Source organism: Phalangium opilio, unplaced genomic scaffold (genome assembly GCF_054372755.1).
Source record: "Phalangium opilio isolate 3A_F unplaced genomic scaffold, DU_Popi_V2 ptg000104l_1, whole genome shotgun sequence".
In the NCBI taxonomy this organism is placed as follows: Eukaryota; Metazoa; Arthropoda; class Arachnida; order Opiliones; family Phalangiidae; genus Phalangium; species Phalangium opilio.
In genome coordinates, this window is record NW_028324206.1 from 538639 (window position 1) to 552562 (window position 13924).

Consider the following 13924-nt stretch of genomic DNA (forward strand, 5'->3'; position numbering starts at 1 on the left):
AAAGTCAAATGCTCCTTGTGACAGGTACAACAATCCTCCTCTGTCTTGCTTTACAGTCCATTCATGAAATGTGTGGTTAGCCTCGTTCTTTTTAAGTAAACAGTTTCCCCAAAACTTTGGGCATTCATAAATACCAATTATTTGATTTAATGTATAACCTGCTATCTGATGAAAGGTTTTACTTTCTTTATTGGCGATTTCAGTTGTAGTTAGAGTTAATTTCGTTTTGTTTGGCTTCAACTTGGTTCTTGGTTTTGAGACATAAGGAACTTTTAATCGTTTTTTTTCCAAATAATTGGAATTTAACTCGTTAAAAAGACGTTGGGAAAACGTCGTGGTCACAACATCTTGATCGTGTCGTGGAAGATTCTTAAAGGAACTAGTTTTTCCAAAGGAATGTTTCATTTCTTCCCTAAATTATTCACTTATTAGAAGTTCATGCCTCTTTTCTGAAAATTTGACTTCATCCAAAAGCCCTGTTTTAGTGTCAATAAAAATTGATAAGTAATCTAATGCCCCGTCTGTTATTGTTGTAATATTGTTTTTTTTAACATCCTCTAAAACATCCTGTCATTGAATAAAATCATAAATTTAGCATTTTTAATTAGCACTAGAAGGGATTAAAATTAATGAACTCATCCTTTATGAATCTTGGCAAAGATGGGAGTGGCCACGAGGTCACCATTTGCCGTTTATTAATGCCATAAATACTTACAATAACGGGTTTTGGTCTTCCAACGTAAGTTACCTTATACAGATTAGAAGCATTAGCAAGAATAGTGCTCAAATTTTCTTTCAAAATCTGCTGATTAAAAACGATACCTGGAAAAATAAGGCACTGCATTAATGTCAGTCATTACATTTAATCCTAATTAATAATTCCTCTTACCTGATTGTATCTTTTCTCGCTGTGCCTTAGTACACTTCTTAAAACTCTTTACTTTACAATAATTGTGGTCACTTCCATCCATATCGCAATTATAATTAGGAATAAATACGACATAAATCTTCCGTGAAAACGGTGAGACACGTTGCTGAACTACGCGGAAATATTTTGAAAATTTATTTTCTCTACCCGCGGAGAGAGGGAGCCATAAAGTGTTTGACAATGGGCCACGTGATATCTTTTACCAGGATGACACCCCCATTTTCTACCCCTCTTACACACCGGGTTCCACAAACATGTACAATATAATCTGTGGAATCGTCGAAGTACATAGAAAATTAGTTTTCATCTTTAACTGAAGTAACAGAGACAGTTGTTCGCCGAAAACGATCTCTTATTCTGTTTTACATGCAAAACCCGCTATGCTCTCGATGTCATGCAATGGAATAAGCCACAGGACGATTTATCCTCGATATCTCTCAAGGAAATTGAGTCTGTTTTCGGTCTACTTAATGGGAATCGCGTTCACCTTATCGGCTCTGATTTTGGAAAATGCTTTATCGTTTTTGATATCCTTGAAGAAGCCCAAAACCAAACGGAAAATTATCGGAAGACGCAGGCGTGAATTTAATCTTCATACTCTCGTTTATCAATTGGACCAAGACCGAAAAAACCAACGATATGTGTGAGGTTTATCAATTGACTGAAGTTTCAGATATTGAATTTTTTCTTTAAGTATTTTTAGTAGTTTAATCCTTAATCACTATTTAATTCAATCAACTGATTTTACTCTGCATCGATCTATTCCCTCTAAATTTATTCAAAAAAATGCATATCTCCGCTTTTTCAAGAACAATTCCATTTTCCGAAAACATTTTATCATGAAATTAATTATTTTGAAGGGATTTCGTATCGATGTTCCTTAACTTGTAAGCACCTTGACGGACATTGTTTTAAATGTTAGTGGCTTGAGAAATTTTCAAGTTTGCACCAAAAATGTTTTTTCAACGGTTACAATTTGTTGAGAAGACTGATATTCGATAAAATATGATTAAGAGTAATTTATTTTACTCAAACTAATAAAATAATGTTGTTTATCAAAATGTTTTCGGAAAATGGAATTGTTCTTGAAAAAGCGGAGATATGCATTTTTTTGAATAAATTTAGAGGGAATAGATCGATTAAGAGTAAAATCAGTTGATTGAATTAAATAGTGATTAAGGATTAAACTACTAAAAATACTTAAAGAAAAAATTCAATATCTGAACTTCAGTCAATTGAAAAACCTCACACATATCGTTGGTTTTTTCGGTCTTGGTCCAAACAAAGACGTTTTTGTATAATATCTTTCACTTCAGTCTTAAGGCAGTAAGTAGTCAACTCTTAACAGGCTGTCTTAACGGCCAGGCGAAAACACTTTTTGTCATCTTTACAGTTGTATTTTAAAGTGTAAAACCTAGGGTTATGAACATGTTTCTAGCATGAAACGAAGCAGACTATATCAAATGCCAAAACAGAGCTGGAAATCAGCTTTTTTTATAATATTAAAGGACGAAAGACGCTATAAAGAGTATAATATTACACAGACTTACCCAAATTCAACTTAAGCCTTGGCCAAAACGAACGTCGAAAAATTACTTCAAACGATATTACAACCTCTATTAACTGTAATTATTTACCTGAATTACTTTTTAAGACGAAAATTGGACCTGATAAAAACAATTTTGGTTTTTAAGGGCGTTAAAGTTCATTATAAAACCCAAATAAAGGTGTTAAAGCTCGGATGAAATATCAAAAAATTAATTAGCGTTGCCTTACTGTCGTCTGCTATGAAATAAACTTTCTTACTGTCGTGTGCTATGAAATAGGGAATTCGAGGCATAATTAATTAGTTAAATTACAAAAATTAGACTTCATTTATTTAAAAACTAAACAGGTAAGTTTCTCATTTAGTAAATGCTTGTTAATTTGAAAGTATTCGGAAAACTAACTTCGCTGTAGTTTTTCCGTATCGCCTATGACAATTTCCCTAAAAAACCGGGTAAAATGTAATGCTTTTTCTATGGGACGCTAACCCTAAAAAGGTGATTTTTTCGTTTAGCATTACAAACGGGTATCAAGTCATATCTACAAGGGCCTACCGGTCCTGTAGAATAGGTACATGTAAATTTTACGTTTGAGACTGAACCTCGATTGTGTTTTAAACAAAAATAGTTTATAGAAAAAACTTAATGTTTTAAAAATAGATCTTCCATCATTTATCCCGTGCAAGCCAATATTTTTATTCTCCCATATGGCGTTTTGCTTCAACAGAAAAAAAATGGCGTGTTAAAACCCTTCCCCCTCCAACCTTATGAGTGAGAGGGAAATTCGTATTTTCTCTCAGCGCATGAACACCAGTCTGAATTATTCGAAGAGCTATAGTTCCTTTTCAGGTTACTGACGGCATGTAAAAAAATGTTGTATTTACAGTCTATATGATGTAATTATAGATTAACGATATTGCTTGAAAAAGTAAAATGGAATTACGAATATTAATGTTTCTGCTTAAAAAAAGTATAGATAACTGAAAATAAATATGTCTTCTTAGAAAGTAGTATAATAATTTTTGGATAAAATACTTCTGCTTCAAAAAATACAAATTTCTAAACAGAAATATTTCAGCTTAATCATAATAAAATCAAATAAATTTTTCTTAAATCTAAATGAAATACATGACTTGCGCATAGATATAAATAAAATAGATGTACTTTTGCTTTAATGTAAATAAAATAGGTATATTGGAAATAAAATAAAAACCTCTACGTGAGATAAAAAATTCGGAGAGGTAGAAAGCCTTTTAATCACTTGATATGATAATCTTGAAACGACCTGAAAGCATTATTATTAATCGTATTCGTAGAAAAGCCTCAAAAATTGATTTGATTTTTCACGCTTCGTTGACCACTATACGGCAACTATATTTAAAATAAATATTATATTTGCTATACCAGGGAGAAGCTGTAAAAGGAGCAAAATTGTAAGCGCTTTTTAGACAGGCAAACGTAGTTCTTAACTCCCACAACGGGAGAGTAGTTATAGGGGAAGGACTTTGTTAGAACTTATAAAGTCATGAGTGGCATCGGATTTTACACAAACCGGCACTATGATTATTCCTCTCAAGTGAATAGAACGAACACGCTCCCGTGGTTAATTCTGCGACAAAGAAAGGGCTCAAAAATAATGACCCACGTGACAAAAAGAAACCAATATACCCCCACTTTCTTTTGCGGCCTCTTTCTCCCCCTTGACAAAAGTAAAAGGTACTGTTCAAAATTTCTCCTTTCCCGATTCTCCCTGGCTATACTAAACCTAATGAAAAATATATTTCGACGCAAACAAACGCAAGGCTTAACCACAGTTCACAATACATATTTCCCCAGAGATGTCAGGACCACCGCTCACCCTATAAATGGATTTTTATTTTTGCACACACCAGATGGCGTTTGCAAAAATTTTAGTTTCTATACGGGACAATTGACGAGACGAAAGCCACTCCGTAATAAAGTCTTTCTGAGGGTGTACGATGGGAAGCGTATTACGCTAGTTGCCTGATCCCTCGATCGATGTTCCGGGCTCGCAATGTTCGCCTTTCGCCTAGGCGCCTCACTATCACGGACAAAAGTTTCTGGACATTTTCATTTGGCTGCCATTTTGTTCCATTTGAGCTAGCGTAATAATATAGGACTTTCTAAATAGGATGCCATTTGAAAATAATTTTAAAATTAAAAATGACACTGTGGCGCCAATAAAGCGTTATCCATAGCGGAAATAGTAAAGCTCCCCGATAATGACGTTAGGAAATAATGCTTCAAATGGATCAATAATGCTATCGTTGCGCGCCACTGGTCACGTAGAATCAAAAACTGTTTTCAAATAGACCGATACAGAAAAAGGCAGAGGAAAAGTGTGAATTACAGGGGTATACATTATGCGCCATTTTTCGAGGTCAAATATTCACGCGCGTAACTTTTCAGAGATGGCACTTTCGTCGCGGTAATCCTGATTGGCTAGTTTAAGCGATTTTTTAGAGTAACGTTGTTGCAGTGAAATTTAGTTTCTTGATTCTTGTGTCTTTATGTGTTTCACTTATATCTAGTTTAAAAATTAGTATTAAGAAAAAACAGAGAAAGGTATGTCAATTATAAACGAAACTTTACATTTCGAAATGAAATATCTTAATTTACAACAGTTTCCCACACTTTAGTTCTTAAGCCTTGGTCTAAAAAATGGGGAAAAGGTGCGTTGTTTTAAACTGCAAGCAGAGTGAGAAAGCAAAAAATGTAACTATTTGTTCTCGGGGTTATAAATAAGAAAAGATTAGAGATTAAAATGTTTCAATTATTTAGGTATCTTTCCATCGAGTGCCTTCAGTGAAGAAAATGGCTTTGAGACAGTTTTAGTTAAAACGAATACGTCGTCGCGATTATATCTTCAATGCAAATAAACACATTCTTGTATGCTCAAATCGTTTCAAAACGTCTGATTTCCAAAGCCGTCGTCATTTGAAAAAGGGGGCAGTGCCATCAATATTTGAGTGGAACTTTACAAACGGTTTATTAAATAATAATACGGATCAAAATGAAAAACATATTCAAACTATCGTAAAAGAAACTCTATCAAATGTCATTGAAAGTGTTGAATGTTTAAATGCTATTGAAGACGCAATTGATGATGATAATACTAATCGCAACGTTAATTATTTGCACCCAATCGTTAAAGATACTAATGGCGTAATAGATGTTGTAGACAATGATACCAAAGACTCTGCCAGCAGTTGTGATTGTGCTAAAAAACTTAAGGAGTTTGAAGCTCTTTTAGAAGAACTAAAACTAAAAATTTCTATTCAAAACCGAATCATAGATGTTAAAGATTTTAAGTTAGGGAGAGCAGAAAAAGAATTGAAATCAATAAAAAGGCAAGAGACGATAGCTGAGAAAAATTTAAGGATTCAAAACCTAGCATAGATGAAATTAAGAACTCAGACAAAGACATTTTGTTTTATACTGGGTTGCCATGCTACGCTAAACGTATGACACTATATTATCGTCTTAAGCCTGGGCCTAACGGTGAAAATATTAATTTGTGGAAAGGGATGAAAGAACCCCAAACAACAGTCACTAAGTCTTCATCAGCTGGGCGACCGAGAAAACTAGACGTGAAAGACCAGTTTTTACTAGTTCTAATGAGTCTTAGACTTGGGTTATTTTTAAAATATTTGGCGGATAGATTCGGAGTGTCAACAAGCACAGCGAGTACTATTTGTATTACATGGATAAATTTTATGTACTTTCGTCTGGGACAAATTAATATATGGCCAACACAGGAACAAATTGACGAATCAATGTCCGATGAATTTAAAGAGATTATCCAAGAACGCGTGTTATACTTGATGCAACTGAACTCAAATGTCAAACCTCGTTATCCTTGGTTTTGCAGTCTGGCACTTACTCAAATTACAAGTCATGCAATACTTTCAAAGGACTTATTGGAATGAGTCCTAATGGATATGTAACGTTCGTGTCGCACTTATTTACCGGAAGTATTTCTGACCAAGAGATAACTCGAAGAAGTGGATTCCTCTCGCTTAAATTTTATCCAAACGATAGTGTCATGTGTGATAAGGGTTTCCTAATAAAATAAATGTTGCAGAAAAAAGGGGTAGAATTAAATATGCCTCCTTTTCTCGGTGAGAATGGACAATTTACTAAAGCTGAACTTGAAAAAACTCAAAAAATTGCCGCTCTACGTATTCATGTGGAACGCAGAATAGCTCGTATTAGAGGGTTTCACATCCTTGACCGTCCAGTTCCCCTTAGCCTTGCTCCAATAATCAATCAGCTTTGGACAGTCATTACCTTTTTATCTAATTTCCAAACTTCCATAATTTAAAACACTGAAAAATTTAACGACAGTACAAAAACGATTGATCATTATGATGAGATTTTAGAACCAGGAAACAGTACTCATATTGACGAATTAGATGACTTGCCAGGAAGAAATTTTAGAACCCGAAAATGAGCATCTTGAAGATGAGCAAATTTCGGCATTTGAAAATAGTGATGCTAGTGAAGAAAATGAAATCCCAGTGGTAAATTTAAGTAGCGCTTCCGAAGATGTACATTAATTTATATTTTAAAAGGTTTTTAATATGAAACACTTTCTGTAAAATTTAGTGACTATCTGTTATGGAAAGAGGATACTTCTTTATTGTAAATTTCAAATAAAAATATTTGCGGACGTTTTGATATTGTACAAATTATTTGAATAACTAGGATCGCTTAACCAATTTATCACAGTTAATTACTATTTTATCATTAGTTAATTTTATATAAAATAGAAGTTTTTAAAAATTCATTGGTTTTCTTCCCATTTCTTTGAACTGAATTGAACTCTAACAATTATTAACCCAGCTGAAAAATAACAATTATTAACCCAGCTGAAAAATATGTCACATAATGACAATGCCATGTGCCCCATTATTTGATAAAAATGATTATGTGTTTCATTTAAAACTGGTTTGTCCAGCAACATTTGAACTTGGAAACCTTTGTTGAGAGCTTCCGCTGGTGTCTTATCACTCATTGACGAAGGGCATTTAATTTCCAAAATGTCCATGTGAGCTCTTCTCTTTCGAGTCATGAACCAAGCCATCCCATCCCAAGACCAAATCGGTGAGACCAAAATGGCCAGACCAATTCAGCGAGACCATATTTTCCTGTTCCGGTGTAAACACACATCTGCCACTGTTTATGAACTCATCGACCTGGCATGCTTAGGAGCTGAGACCTTATTGAAAGGCTATCCACGCTGCAAATGTGGCGTGTCAAGCGACCCCAATCCGATGAACTGTTACTGTTTTATAACATAAAATTTAATAAGTTGGACTTCAAAAAAGCCAGAAAAAGCGGAGCTTGGTTGTATAGTTAAAAATTCTGATCCAATGCTTGATTGGGCAAAACCAGTGACCAAAGAACAAGTTGAGCAGCTACTCTGTTTAATTTAAAAGCATAGGTTGCATACCAGTTTTATCGAGAACCACTTGCCAGTTTAGTACCAAATTACACTTCGAACTCTGGAAAGGTATTGAAAATACACTGGATTATTGCTTGCCTTTAGAATATTTAAATTTGACTCCTGAAGAAATTAATGTTTTGAAAATAATTAGCCTAAATTTAGCTGAATCAAAAATAATAAAGCAAAAAGAAAAGGACTTCAGAGCAAAACCTCCTGGTTTGAACAAAGAACAATCAGGCTAACATCTTCAAATTTTGGAACATTTTGTACCCTGAAAAAACAGAAGCTGATCGTGTTAATACATTATTGCAAAAAAGGAAGTTTTTCACTTCTCCCCCAGTCCGTTATGGTAACAACCATGAATGTGCAGTATTTTTACTTTTAATATCTGGAATGAAAGTAGATGATCATGCTGCAGTTGGCTTGCTAGTAAATCCAAAATTTCCCTTTCTTGGGGCTAGCCCAGAAAGTGTCATACTAATAGACCAAAAAATCCACCTTGTTGAAATTAAATGTTCCGTTTCATTGTACCAAAAAAGAAAAAGATTGCTCAGAGAGCGCAAAAAAAAAAGGATTTTTACTTGACTTTCAATGAGTCAAGTAACAAGTACGAGTTAAAATAAAATCACGATTGTTTTTATCAAACTCAATGACAACTTGCCAAGTAAAACAGTTTCGACAACTTAATATAAAAGAACTACTTTTCAATTTCAGTATGTGATTTTATTTTACTCTCGGATTAGGGGACCATAGAAATTGACAAATGACAGCAAATTGTAAATATTTTATCCAGAACAGGTGAAAACGTGATTGTAATAACATTTTCCAAAATTTCAAAGTCCTTTGTAATCTGAGGCGTCTTTAAGTTAACTAATTCCCCTGAAGGCCAAATAGGCAATTTTAGTTTCAGAGGTAGAAACAAAGTCCACGTATTTAGGATTTTTACCTCTCCGAACTATCAATGCCAATGAAGGGAAGCGTCTTGGGACCGATCCTCTCTAATATTTATACTTCTGATGTCCATAAATCCTTAAAAAACTCGGAGGCAAATGAATACGCTGACGATAATGCAATCCTTACTCCTGGGAAGGATTTAAATGTGATAATCAAGTTAGCAGAGACTGATATGGAAAACTTGAGTCATAAGTTGAGTTCTAAGGGCTTAATCCTGAATAAAACTAAAATAAATATGATGATCTTCTCACCCTCAAAACTTAAACGAGAGATGACTCTACCTATTAAGTCAATCTTGAATGTTGAAATCACAAGGTTGTCCTCCTTCTGCTATCTTGGAATCTGGTTGTATGAAACGCTTTCTTTTGATAAACACATTGATGAAATAATTATCAAGGCAAACAAAAGGACATGGATCCTGAGACCCATCCAACCATTATTGGAGCAGAACCATTTAATCACACTATATAATTACATTATAAAACCACTGCCTCAAAAACCAAGATGATGAAACTGGAAATTTTGCATAACTTTGGAGCAAAACTTGTCACAACAAAAAAGAAACGTTCATCGTCTACGGTGGCACGCGAGCTAGGTAACTTCAAAACCCTTAATTTCTCCTTTAGTTCTAATCTAATAATCTTCGTATATAAAATCAAAACAAGCAAACTCCCAAATAATGTACTGGATTGGTTCCCTCCGCACCCTAGTGGAACAGCTACTAGAGGAAAGACAGACAAATTCTATGTTGAAACTTTTCAATCCTCTTTCAGGGAAAAGAGTACCAAATTTACTAGGATAAAGTTGTGGAATAATCTCTCTAGGTTATGTCCAGATTTTGGGTCAACTTAACAATTTAAGAACTATGTTGCAAAACTTTGAAACTGAAAATTTTAAATTTGTTTTTACCTTGCTTTATTAATTTAATCTGGAACAAACTGTAAATAAGTACTTGTACTTAGTTTGATATCCAATTAAAGCAGTTATTTATTTATTTATTTATTTATTACAAAAAAGTTGGCCCCACCGTTTAAACCTGTCAAAACCATTTACAAATCAACAAAGAAATCGTCTCGTTTATTACCCATGATGTTTAGGAAAAATATTCTCTGTAAGTATAAATTTATTTTGACTGACTATTACAGAAAAGGATCACTTCATTATACCACACCTTTTCATCTTTTCAGATATCCACCCTCCCGTCTTGAAACGGCTAAGACTCTTGTAAGAAAATATCCCCATTTGGAAGATTCACCTGGTTGTTGCTTTGTGTAATATTGTTAAAAATGAATGGATATACTGGGTGAGACATAAAATATATTTTTTAGTAAATTCGGAGAAAAAAGCTTTCTAACAAGTTTAAGAACTTTAGGAGAGGTATAAAGGGGTAATAGATGAAATGAGAAAACGTTACGCCCACAAGAGACATGCTGAAGATGCAGAGGAAGGAGAAGATGGAGATGTCTTTGGAGAATCCATTGAAGAGAGCACCAGAGAATTGAAGACAGTCGCGCCGCCAGCAGTAGGCACGGGTAGGCACGTGCCTACGTTGGAAAATTTTGGCCTACTTGGAGGGCCCCCAAATTTTTAAAAACGTGCCTATAGAGGCCTTCAAATAAAATTTTATAGTTTATATTTCTATCTGTTAAAATCTAACACCACATCACACAACTGTTTGACATATTCGCTACACTATGCTGTTGTAATGTACAAGAGAGCATTTTCAAAACCAGTTTTCTTTATATTCTAAAGAACAAGATCCCCCGCTAAAGTGTTGACCTTTGACCCCCAGGTTACATCTTTCTTGCATAGAAACTAGAAAGGACACCAGTCGGAAATTCCCCTCCCTACCTAAAAACGGTAGGCGGCATGCGTCGCGGAGAGGAATAAAATTTTCCAACTCTAAACTAGTATCAACAACAACCAAGATTATACGAGAGTAACTTTTTTTGGGTGTACCTTGTATGATCAGTTCCCGGTAGAGCAGTTCTCGAAATACCAACCGCAATTCCAAAATACAGCGCCGTTGTTCAAAACTGGTGTTTTAGAAATAGCGGTGGTTGTGTTGAGTTTCAAGCATTTCTTAACAATACAGTTATATTCGTTGGTTTCAAAAACTACGTTTTTCTGACATCATTTAATCAGTAATGTGACCTACTGTGTGAACCGATCGTGTTTTCGAATTTTTTTGAAGTACACTTAAATATTGTACTATTCTTAGGCTGTATCAGTTTACATTTCTCATACCAGGATAGAAAAATAATTCGAGAAAGCTTATTTTATTTCGAAAGTAGATAATTGTAATCAGTAAACAGTAATTTTTTGGAAAAGGCATATTATTATTTGGGTAGTAAGTCAATGAAGATAAACAACAATACTTTGGAAAAGGCGTAACATTGTTTCCAAAATATTACTAATCTAAGTCTAACCAAACGAAACAAAACTTAAAAACCCAACCTAACCTAATTTAATACTGTTTAGTTGAAATAATCAACTTTAACCTAACCAAATTATCCATCTCTAAACTAGTTCTATTTGAGTTCATTTAACCCAGCTGGGCCAGCTAAGCTTACACCATAATAAACAACTGTCGTTTTTCGCATCTGTTTTACTGCTCTTCAAAGAACTGCTGTAATGGTACGCTGCGTTTACGAGAACCGCTGTATCGGTAACTGCTGTAACGGGTAAACTGCCATTTCGGGAAACCGCTATTTATTGAACTGCTGTATGAGGACCGCTATTATGAAATCCACTCATACGGGAATCGCTCATGTGAGAGCTTCCAGTTACGAGTATTTATTGCCAATGAAAGATGGCTTTCGGGATCTAGTAAAATATTATATTGTTGTTTTGTGTATTCCCGTAGCCAATACAGTTTAAGAAAGAAGTTTCAGTTCCCTGAATAGAATTGGAACACGATTACGTACTACAATGGGGAGGAAAGGTTATCAGACCTGGCCATACTTTAATTAACCGAGATAAATGTAACTAAATAAAAGACTATCCTATCTTAGTGGTTCATGAATTCGGAAAATCTTCGAAAAGAAGAATTTCATTCTTTGACTAAATTTATAAGAAGGGTCGCTAGGACACGGTTGCCAAAAACTCCGTACTCTTAATAATCTCACAAAAAAAGGAAATACTTAAATATGGAGATATTCGTCAAAATCCTGAAACATATTCCAAAATTATGCACGATAAATTTTCAAAACAAAAGGGAGGGGGCCTCTAGATCATGTTGTGCCTACGCGAGAAATAATCCTGGCGGCGCTACTGATTGAAGATGATAGGGTTGAGAGTATGGTCCAGGTCAGTGGTGAGAATAATGTTCAGATTGAGAATATCGTTGAAGGTAGCGTTGAGCTTATCATTTAGAATAACATTGATGTCAACCAAACTCAGGGAACAATAGTTGATGTCCCTTTAATAGTGAGATGTAAAACTGTGACTGAGAAGAGTCTAGACACAACTATACAACCTGCCAGAGAGTCAAGTGCAGGTTCCCCAACGGTTGTCGATTCCTCGGAAGTGTTAGCGGGGATTCTAAAGGCGGTTTTACGAACAGTCAGTGGATAAAGACCGTAAAAATACAAATGTATACGAGATGACTACGACCTCCAATATTAAAGTGGTCAAACATTTTCAGCAAACGAATAAACAAATTTCAAAAAAAGATAAAGAAGGCGAAGAGAAACGTTGACGTAAAATTGGTTTTGTATTATATACTCGATTCTTGCATTTACTCATTGGTGTTTCGAAGTTGGACGACAGTTCGAATTTCCTATCGTTTTGGTCTCAGCAAGTTTAGTCCTACACATCAGAATAGCAAGCGGGTCTAGTGGGCAGTTTCTCCACTTCCACTACAGTAGCATTTATTTACTACTAACTTTTTCTACTACTTATAGATGGACTAGTCACTTGTAGACTTTGAGGATAAAAGATCCATAGCAATGCATGATGCATCATAAATTTATGAAAGAAGAAATGACGAACAAAAGCATAGATTCGTCTGCAATCGATTCTAGAACGGATTGGACATTCGTTAATCGTGCCAGGCAATTCAGAATGAAGCCGAAATCAAAGATATGTTAAATGTGTATCCAAACTTCAAAATGCTCAGCAATATATTTGTCCATATGAATAATTTAAAGCTTTAAGTCTCATTACATACAATTATAATTATTAGTTTGAAAGAGGTATTTTCCGCTTTCGCTATTCGAATAATATAAGCTTAACCTCAATATCACGCGACATTTAAATCTTACTTTTTTTTTCAATTTAAAATGCCCATGACGATGTATAACTCAGCTTTGGTCTTTTTTTCTTGAAGGAGGATTTGGTGCGTAGCGTATTCCCATACTCCGATTACTTTCATTAAATGTAAAAAACTATGTTCCTTGTCTATTTCACCGAACTCTAGCTAGCGAGTTTTTACAAATACTGAAGAATACATGAAATTATCTCGATTTAACATGTCTGCAATTGTCGGTTCAACTTTTATTTTTTGAAAATAATAATAATAATCAAAGTCTAGGAGAGCGGTAGCTCTCTTAGATAAGACTTCATACTCCTCTTAATGAATAAGGAGGGTTCTTTGTTTGGATGTAGTTTCTTTTGCATTTTATTAATTGTTTTGATAAATTTCCTCAGAACTACAATTTGGGCCCTCAGTATGTGGATAAAATTTCAAAAGGATCCACTTATTAGTTTATTTTATAAAATTAATCAGACCTTTTGGTGAAAACGTTCAAATTTTCCCATAGAAATAACATGGGAATTTTTCTCCATTTTACCCATTTTATCGCCACCATTTTAAAATTAATTATTCGTTTTTTACTTTTGGGAACGCTTTTATATCAAAATATAAACCTTTTTCTAGGAAAAGATTTAAGGTTTTTGAGAAAAATTAGGTTTAAGTGCTACATTTCATATTTTTTAATCATGCTCAGACTTACGTTGTTTCACCCTATATGTCATACTGTTCGACTTAATGTGTTTTACCGTGGATAAAGCCGAGGAGAAAGCCAC

General features: G+C 34.4%; 1 long non-coding RNA gene and 1 pseudogene across 1 annotated transcript in view; one reads left to right on the forward strand and one right to left on the reverse strand.

Moving 5' to 3' along the window:
* Positions 1-13924, reverse strand: part of LOC149630008 (uncharacterized) — a 236726-nt gene that overhangs the window by 204981 nt on the left and 17821 nt on the right. The gene's annotated exons all lie outside the window — the stretch shown is intronic.
* LOC149630014 (uncharacterized) lies at positions 6021-7142 on the forward strand (annotated as a pseudogene).